Genomic DNA, 8,750 nt, shown 5'->3' on the forward strand with positions numbered 1-8,750 from the left:
TTCTATCTCTGTCAAAATAAATAAATGAACCTAAGAGAAAAAAAAGAAATAAAGAAAACTATATAATTGCCACTAATATATAATTGCCCCATAATATATAATTGCCATCTACTCAGGGAATATAAACAGAAACAATGGGTTAGGTAGTGGAATACAGTTCTGGGGAACTCTCTTCAAAATTCCAAAAGGAATTCTTATAGAACTCAGGCATAGATGAAATGTATGGGAAATTAAAACTTAGTCATTATCAGGGAAGATTGTTAAAATCTTATGTCCATATAAAATTCTAGTGTTGGTCAAAGCAATTTAAATAAGCAAAGCCCCATAAAAGAAGTTATATTTATAAAGGTATGTGACATTTCATTGTTGCACGATTGAAATATTTTTAGTGGAAATTCTTGCATTTGTTTACCTATGAGGAATAAGAAGATAAAGAGAACCTGTTTTTCTGCCAAATGGTTCACCTTTAGATTTGGATCTAATTTCCAAAGATTTCTATCTTTCCTATAAATGTTGTCACCATCAACATTATTTCGAGCACAGTGCTTAGCTCGATCACAGATACTAAAGTGTTAATAATATCTCATTTTTTAACATCAATATGAAATATGTCCTTCATTCACTTTATAATGTTAACAACACAACTTCCATTATTCAGCCTACCATAGTATCATGTATAATGCAAACAATAGGTGCTTAATTAATATTTATTATTGATTTTATTTTTATTATTTTTTAAAACATTTATTATTTTTTTAAGTTTATTTATTTATTTTGAGAGAGAGAGAGCACAATCAGGGGAATGGCAGAGAGAGAGGGAGAAAATCCCAGGCAGGCTCTTTACTGACAGTGTGGAGCCCCACTCGGGGCTCAAACACACGAACCGTGAGATCTCACAACCTGAGCCCAAACCAAGAGTTGGATGCTTAACCGACTGAACCACCCAGGCACCCCTATTATTGATTTTTAAGTGAGATCTCATTAGCTACTAATACTGATTTTAACTTGGCTTTTTATTTTTAAGTTTACTTTACTTATTTTGAGAAAAAGAGAGAGACATAGCATGGGAGGGGCAGAGAGAAAGAATCCCAAGCGTGTCAGGGGTTCTCTGTCAGTGTGGAGCCTGATGTGGGGCTCGAACTCACAAACCATGAGATCATGACCTGAGCTGAAATTAAAAGTCCATCACTTAACTGACTGAGCTACCCAGGCGCCCCTTAACTTGATTTTTTAAATCATTTTAGATTGAGTCAATCCTAGCTAGACTTGTCTACGATTCTCTTAAGCTTCCCTGTACCTCTGTCAGGAATGCACTTATAAAGGTTTGTAGCTAAGCTTCTCTTAGATACCTAGAGAGATGCTGCTGACAATTTCCCTTTCAATGAACAGACAGAAAAAGTAAGTCTACAGTTATTTTAATGTATCAAATTATTTTTGGCTTATATACTTTTCCTAGAAATTTTTTTCTCTAGAAAGAAGTTTAATGGTAGTGTTAAATGGTGAGCAATTGGAAATATTCTGCCATTTCCATTTATTCCATAAATTTTGGGGTCTTTGAGAGCACGAGGTCCCACAAATAGAATCCAATTGTAACCAAACACTTCAAATTTGGGTGAAGAAGGTATATTTAGAGGTCCTCAGAACCTATGAAATTTCAGACTTGTTATCCAGCACCTCCTCCCACGTTATTGGTTTGTGTTCTCCTGAAGTTCTTGTGCTGACATTTAAAAACACACTTGTTTCTGAAGGCAGAAAGATTTATTTTAGCTCCACTGACTAATGCGGGAGTGGGAGAACAAATTTGCTAAAACTTCCAAAAATAATTTATCTTTGGATAGATACCAAGTATGTGAAGTTTTAGACCAAGAATTTTTTTTTTTCTTTTAAAGTTTTAGAAAAGCATTTACAGAAACTTAGGATGAAAATGCATTTTGTAACCTTCATGAAAATCAAAGCTACTCCTTAGTTATTCTAGAGCTAATCTTACCTGATCTCTGCTCACTTCTGATCTGTAATCCAGCCAAGTTAGTTTTCAGCATTTTCATGGGTGGATTTCCTTATTTCAGAATAAACCAGAAGATGGGCTTTAAGCTTTTTGCAGTGATCTCTCATTTAATTACGTTCTAGGTATTTAAGAAGCAAATTTTTTGTTTCATTTATTTATTTAAAAATTTTTAACACTTATTCATTTTTGAGAGACAGAGAGAGACAGAGCACGAGCAGGGAGGAGGAGGAAGGAAGACACAGAATCCGAAGCAGGCTCCAGGCCCTGAGCTGCCAGCACAGAGCCCAATGCAGGGCTCAAACTCACAAACCTTGAAATCATGACCTGAGCTGAAGTCGGTCGCTCAACTGACTGAACCACTCAGGTGCCCCCAAATTTTTGTTTTAAAATGCAATTCATAATTCAGTGTGCTGCAGTTTAAAGCGCATTTGAAAGTGTCTTCCAGTAACTTACAAAATAATTATGTTGATTTTCCAATATTCAGAAAACCTTATAACTTCCAAATCTCTGAAGTTGTTTGGACCAAGGTGAAATAAACCAGGATATGTGATGATTTTTTGTTTATAACACCTTTGTTAATATAAGCTAGACATGGGCTTATTCTTTAAGTTAAGAAAAAAATTAAGTTACTTATGGGGCACCTGGATGGCTCAGTTGGTTAAGTGTCTGACTTCGGCTCAGGTCATGATCTCACGGTCCGTGAGTTCGAGCCCCGCATCGGGCTCTGTGCTGACAGCTCAGAGCCTGCAGCCTGTTTCAGATTCTGTGTCTCCCCCTCTCTCTGACCCTCCCCCGTTCATACTCTGTCTCACTCTGTCTCTCTCTGTCTCAAAAATAAATAAACATTAAAAAAAAAACTAAAAAAAATTAAGTTACTTAGAGTGTTAAAAAGGAGACAAAACAAAAGACAGAAACAAATAATATTTAAATTTGTTCATGGGTGTGTCTATGCCTTGCCTGTCTAAGTGCAGTGTTTATATGGTCATCACAATTGACAAAGCATTTACACATTTGAAAACCACATACTATTTTGGTCCTTATGATAGTCCTCAGAGCTGGGGTTGTGTAATATTATTACTTGCACTTTATTTCACTTTTTAAAATCTCTTTTTTAAATGTCTATTTATTTTGAGAGAGAGAGAGAGAAAGAGAGCACAAGTGTGCAAGCAGGGGCAGGGCAAAGAAAGAGGGAGAGAGAATATCCCGAGCAGGCTCTGCTCTGTCAGCGTGGAGACTGAGGTGGTGGTCAATCCTACAAAGTGGGAGATTATGACCTGAGCCGAAGTCTGACGCTTAACCGGTTTAGCCACCCAGGTGCCCTGGTCATTTGTTAATAATAGAGAAAATTGGAGTCTGATTTCATGTTTGGTACTCACTTAGTCATTTATTTATTCATCAATAAATATGTATTAAAGTTCTCCAATATGGGACCCTGGTAGGCCCTGTAGCAAAGTAAAAATTCAGTAGGTTTTGTTTCCTTTTATTATTCCTTTCCTCCTGGCTAGTCTTTGTAAATGCTGATCTTGGATTTGCCTTAGACTCTTGTCTTTAGAATGAACCTCTACATGGACTGAGTAAATTATACTCACGGATTCCCATCAGGCCTCAGCTTTCTCCTAATTATGCTTTAATACTCTGTTATGGTCTCCAGCGTCAGCCCAGTTTTCTGGTATCTCCTGTCAACCGTTTCCCATTTTTACCTTTCTATTCTTAGAGTTCACAGTTGAAAAGGATTCCTAGACATTCTGATACGTGTTTGAAGTAGAGCAGGAGCAAAAACAAACTTTTGGAGAACGAGGAAATAATTTTATTATGGATGAGGTGGCAATTGAATTGGGTTCCACAGAGCAAAGTAGAAAGGAAGGGATATTTGAACTGAAGGGCATGAATAAAGAACGCCAATTAGAAGCTATAGTCTTGTACACTGAGCTGAGCAGTAGCTCCCTAATTTGGCTCTGATTCAGTTCTGAAAGATAAGTAAGCTTCACTCTCTTTCAGGAGACTCAGAGTCTAACCCTTGTGTGCTAAAAAGGTCCTACTTCTTTTTCAACTTGACCTTTAAAATGTTTTTTAATGTTTTGTTTATTTTTGAGAGACAGAGAGAGAGAGCAAACGAGGGAAGGGGAGAGAGGGAGGGAGACACAGAATCCAAAGCAGGCTTCAGGCTCTGATCTGTCAACACAGAAATGGACACAGGGCTCAAAGTCACAAACTGTGAAAGCATGACCTGAGCTGAAGTTGGATGATTAACCAACTGAGCCACCCAGGTACCCTCAACTTGAACTTTGTATCTCTTTTATAAGGCTCCCCAGTTGGTGGATTATTTAGTGAATGCTGTTGGGAAAGTCAGCTAGCCATTGGGAAGAAAGAAAAACTGATCACTCCCATATTTATTAAGCCAAAATAAGTTCCTAATAGTTCAAAGATTTAAACATAAAAATAAATGAACAAAATTCTAGGGAAAAAACATTGTAACACAGTGGAAGAAAAAAGAGAGACTTTCCATGCATGACCCCAAACTCAGAAGCACTAAAGAAAAAAGTGCAATACATTTGATTACATAAAAAGTTTGAAACTTCTGCATGGAAAAGAAAAAGACAACTTAAAATTAAAATATAAATGCTAAATGCCAAGTAACTGAAAACAATCCAAATATTTATTATTTGTGGAATAGTTAAGTAAACTATGTATCCATACTTAGAATATTATCCAACAACTTTTTAAATGAGGTAGATCTATATTTATTGGCAAAAAGAGGCTGTATAATATAGTTTGTTGTAACAGTAGTTTGCAAAATAAGAGTCATGCTATGTAGTAAAATAAAATTAAATGAAAAACTTTTGCATATCAGAAGACAAGAAAGTGAAAAGACAATCCACATAATGAGAAAATATTTGTGAATCATATATCTTAGAAGGGGTTAATATCCAGAATATAGAAAGAACCCCTACAACTCAAAAACAATGACAACAACAATACTAACAAAAACCAAACTACTCAATTTAAAAATGGGCAAAGAACTTGAACAGACTTTTTTACAAATAAGATATCTAAATGGCCAATAAGCACACGAAAAGATGCTCAGCATCATTAGTCATTGGGGAAAGGCCAAACTACAATGAGATAGTGCTTCACACCTACTAGAATCTAGAATGGCGATCCTTAGAAAAATGAAAGATAACAAATGTTGGTGACAATGTAGAAAAATTTGGAACTCTTGTACATTACTGGTGGGAAGTAAGTGATGCAGCCAGAACAGTTTGGCAGTTCTTCAAAATGCTAAACATAAAGTCAGTTTAAGAGAATTTCACTCCTGTGTATATAGCCAAAGAAACTGAAAGTGGGCACTCACACAGGTACTTGTACATTATTGTCTATTATAGCATTGTTCACAATAGCCAAGAGGTGGAAACAACCCAAGTGTCCATCAACAGATGAATGGATAAATAAAATGTAGTATGTACATACAATGGAATATTATCCAGCCATAAAAAGGAATGAAGTTCTGATACCTGCTACGGTGTGGATGAACCTTGAAAATATTATGCTAAGTGAAATAAGTGAAACCCAAAAGGACAAATATCATATGATTCCACTTCTATAAGTATCTAGAAGAAGCTGATAGTAGATTAGAGATTACCAGGAGCTGGGGAAAGGAGAGAGTGGGAATTATTCCATAAGGAGTAAGAATTTTTATTTGGGGTGAGGAAAATTTTTGAAAATCAATAGTGGTGATGGTTGAATAATATTATAAATGTAATTAATACCACTGAATTGTACACTTAAAAATGGTTAGCATGGCAAATGATATGTTATAAATATTTTACCACAATAAAAATATAGTTTTTAAAAAGTCTGGAATATTGGGCACCTGGGTGGCTCATTTGGTTAAGTGTCCGATTTTGGCTCAGGTCATGATCTTGCTGTTCCTGGGTTCCAGCCTCGCGTCGGACTCTGTCCAGGCTCAGAGCCCAGAGCTGTTTCAGATTTTGTGTCTCCTTTTCTCTCTCAAAAATAAATAAACATTAAAAAAATAAAAAATAAAAAGTCTGTAATACACACACACAATTGCTTACCATGCAACTATGAATTATTGCATGATCCTAACTCTAACTCACATGATAAAGAGCTAATTTTTTGTTATACAAAAAGCACTTCAAGTTAATGTTAAACAAAAAAAGTTTCAAAAAATGGGCAAATGATAAGAACAAGTGGTTTACAGAAATAGAAATGCAAACAGCATAAGTATGTTCAACTTCACTCATAATTTTGAAAATGCAAATTAAGACAACAAAAGATGCTATTTTTAAATTTTATTTTATCTTTTTAAATTTTATTCTTATTTTAGAGAGAGCATGAGTAAGAGAGAGGGGCAGAGAGAGAGAGAGAATCCCAAGCAGGCTCCGTGCTCAGCGCCAAGCCTGACATGGGTTTGATCCTACCACCCTGGTGTCATGACCTGAGCTGAAATCAAGAGTTGGCCACTCAAGTGACTGAGCCACCCAGGTGTCCCAAAAGATGCTATTTTATTTATCAGATTGACAAAGATGAACAGTATTATAACATTCACACACTATTAGAAACAGTATGAGTTACTGCAACATTCTGAGAACAATTTGGCCAAGTCTGTCAAACTTATCAAATCGACATTTATCTACCTTTTAAATATTTATCCTTTAATTGTAGGAATTTTTCCTGAAGTTATACTAGAAAAAGTAAGAAAGATATTTGTTTATGGACATTTGTTGCACCATTGTATCTGAAATATCCTCTTTATTAAAAACAGTAACAATCTAGATATATGTCAATAGAGGACTAAATATAATACTGTACCAATGAAACTTACCATTAAAAAGCATAGGGGTACATCTATAACACTGATCAATATGTACTGCAGAATGATATACTGAGTAAAAAAAAAAAATCTCAATTTGCAATTATATGTACATATTTCCACTGGAGGCAAAATAGCTATTCATATATTTGTCTTTGTATAGTTATGAAAATGTTCTGCAAGAATATACAAGAATCATTCACGATTACCTCTATTTGAGTAGGACTGAGGTTGTAGAAAAATGTTTTGTTTCTCCTGCACTATGAAATTTTTACTATGTATGACTTTTTAAAACCTTAATTTTTAAATTTTTAATTAAACAGGTAATTCATGACTTGCAGTGAGCATTTTTTGTGCATATATTTCTCTAGATATTTTTCTGTATATTTTACAGCATAAATTTGCATATTAAAACATTTGGTTTTTCTAGTCCACATACATTTTTTCCATGAATAAAATTATTTTTTTCCCTCTATCGTAAAACTGAGTTTTTGTTTTTATAACATATGTAGGTCCATTTTGTTTTTGTTTTTTTTAAATTTCTGAATAGTGTTCTAATTATGAATACCATAGGCTATTAACCAGTTTCAAATAATGGATATTTAGCTTGCTTTCAGTTATTTGTTATTTAAAAAAAAATTTTTTTAATGTTTATTAGTTTTGAGAGAGAGACAAGAGAGCAAGCAGGGGAGTGGCAGAGAGAGAGGAAGACACGGAATCTGAAGGAGGCTCCAGGCTCTGAGCTGTTAGCACAGAGCCTGACTCAGGCTTGAACCCACACAACGTGAGATCATGACTTGAGCCAAAGTCGGGTGCCCAACCGACTGAGCCACCCAGGCACAAATGAACATCCTTCTTTCTTTCCTTTTCTTTTCTTTCTTTTTCTTTTCTTTTCTCTTTTCTTTCTTTCTTTCATTTTTTTATTTTAGGGAGAGAGAGTAAGCAAGGCAGGGAGAGGGGCAGAGGGAGACAGAAAATCTTAAGCAGATTCCATGCCCAGCATGGAACCTGATGCAGGGCTCAGTCTTACAAATGTGAGATCATGACCTGAGCTGAAATCAAGAGTCCTGTGCTTAACTGACTGAGACATCCAGGCACCCTTACTTTTTTTTTTTTTTTCTTATGTATACCTGTGCATCTTGGTGCATAGGCAGAGGTATATTTCTAGAACAGGTATGATGTTTTTATAATTAAAAATAGTTTAGAAAAGAATTGTGCTTTGGAAAATCCGTAGAAAATTTTCTTTTAGAAAAAAATATCCAACAACATACATAAAATATATATTTAAAAGATGAAGTTGTCCCTTGGTGTGTCATTGGAAAGTAGCCAAGAGAAATAAAATGGGAGAAAAAGGACTTAAAAATCCATCTCATTGTCTAAATGTCTGAAACAGGGTTGGTTTTTGAATTATATATATTGAATCAAACTTGGGGAATCGTAATTGAAGAAATAAAGGAAGGGAGGAAGGAAGGAAGGAAGGAAGGAAGGAAGGAAGGAAGGAAGGAAGGAAGGAAAAAAGAGAAAGGAAGGAAGGGAGGGGTGGGTGGGAGGAAACATGAACAGAAATGCAGGGAGGAGTCCTCCGGGACTGCAGACCAGGGGAGGCTGAGAGGAAGGGTCTCCTCAGCGCTGAGCAGGGCTGTTGACTCAAGGGCAAGGACCGCGCTTGTTTATCATAAATAATGCCTGTCCACTCAACACATGGCAACCGGCCACCCCCTCTTCTTTCCCTATACAGCCTTTTTCCAGCCACCTGAAAGTAATAACCCTGAATTTTTTTAAAGAAGTATCATTTTCTCATTCTTTTCACGTTTTCAATTGACTTTTATCCTTTAGTGAGTGAGAGAGATGAACAAATTTTAAGCCAGGTATTCAGAGTTTAGAGAGCTAAAAAGAAGATAAAAATCTTTC

This window comes from Panthera onca, chromosome B1 (genome assembly GCF_046562875.1).
Source record: "Panthera onca isolate mPanOnc1 chromosome B1, mPanOnc1 haplotype 2, whole genome shotgun sequence".
Lineage (NCBI taxonomy): Eukaryota > Metazoa > Chordata > Mammalia > Carnivora > Felidae > Panthera > Panthera onca.